Genomic DNA, 1,010 nt, shown 5'->3' with positions numbered 1-1,010 from the left:
GGGGGGGTCCTTGCAAAATTGACGTCAACCATGATGCTCTTGGGGGGAAGAAAGAAAATGTTTATTTGATATTTATTTTTTTCGAGCTGAGATGATAATCCAATCTTCTCTTGCTTTGTTTATTTTCCAAGCTATGGCATCCAATCTATTGTTTTAATTATTTTGATTGGTTAAAGTTGTTAATAAATAATTTGGCAGTTCGGGTATTTCTTCGTTGTATTATTTAATAAACAATGGTTTTTACTGCTTAAATTTGAAATAAAGATAAATGTGTAAATATAAAATGTATCCTGTTCAGGTTCAATCTAAATTTACATGTACATTTTGGTTGACGTCAAAAAAAAAAAGGGGGAGGGGGGGGGGTGACCTGGGAAAGGTGACAGAAGATGACGAGGGGGGAGGGGTTTGGGGTCATTTTTGGTCAAATTATAGCTGACGTCATTTGTGAACGGTCTCTAAGCTAACACTAGAGGATTGAAAACGGTAAAGCTAAAAGCCACAATAAAAATCACTCCCATACTGGCCCATAGGCCTAGATCTATTGGGCTAACTCGAACTGAAGTGTTTGGCAATGCAGAAAAACTTGAATGTGATTAAATGCTTGATTACTTTGTATCGTCTATTGTGTTAGTCATTGGTTTTCGTGTTCACTTCTATTGTTGACTTCTGTTTCCCCAAGAGCCAGGTCTGATAGCCACTTCTGTGCAACATCCTGGTTCAAACTTATTTAGATGATGTCACCCATCCCTTCATGTTCCCAAAATAAGCTATGTCTTTATTGCTGTTGTTGTTGCTGTTGCTGTTGTTTTTCATGATGATGGTTATGATGTTCATGTTGTTGTTCATAATTCCTTTTAAAAATAATTTTTACAATATCTGCCTCTTTTAGATTTCACCTCTAGAGTATTTCCTCTACCCATGCAATATCGACCCCTCTTTTGTCTCTCTCTTTCTGTCTGTCTGTCTGTCTGTCTGTCTGTCTGTCTGTCTGTCTGTCTGTCTGTCTGTCT

The sequence above is a fragment of the Aplysia californica genome, unplaced genomic scaffold (genome assembly GCF_000002075.1).
Source record: "Aplysia californica isolate F4 #8 unplaced genomic scaffold, AplCal3.0 scaffold00516, whole genome shotgun sequence".
In the NCBI taxonomy this organism is placed as follows: domain Eukaryota; kingdom Metazoa; phylum Mollusca; class Gastropoda; order Aplysiida; family Aplysiidae; genus Aplysia; species Aplysia californica.
Note: the sequence above shows the minus strand (reverse complement) of the source record.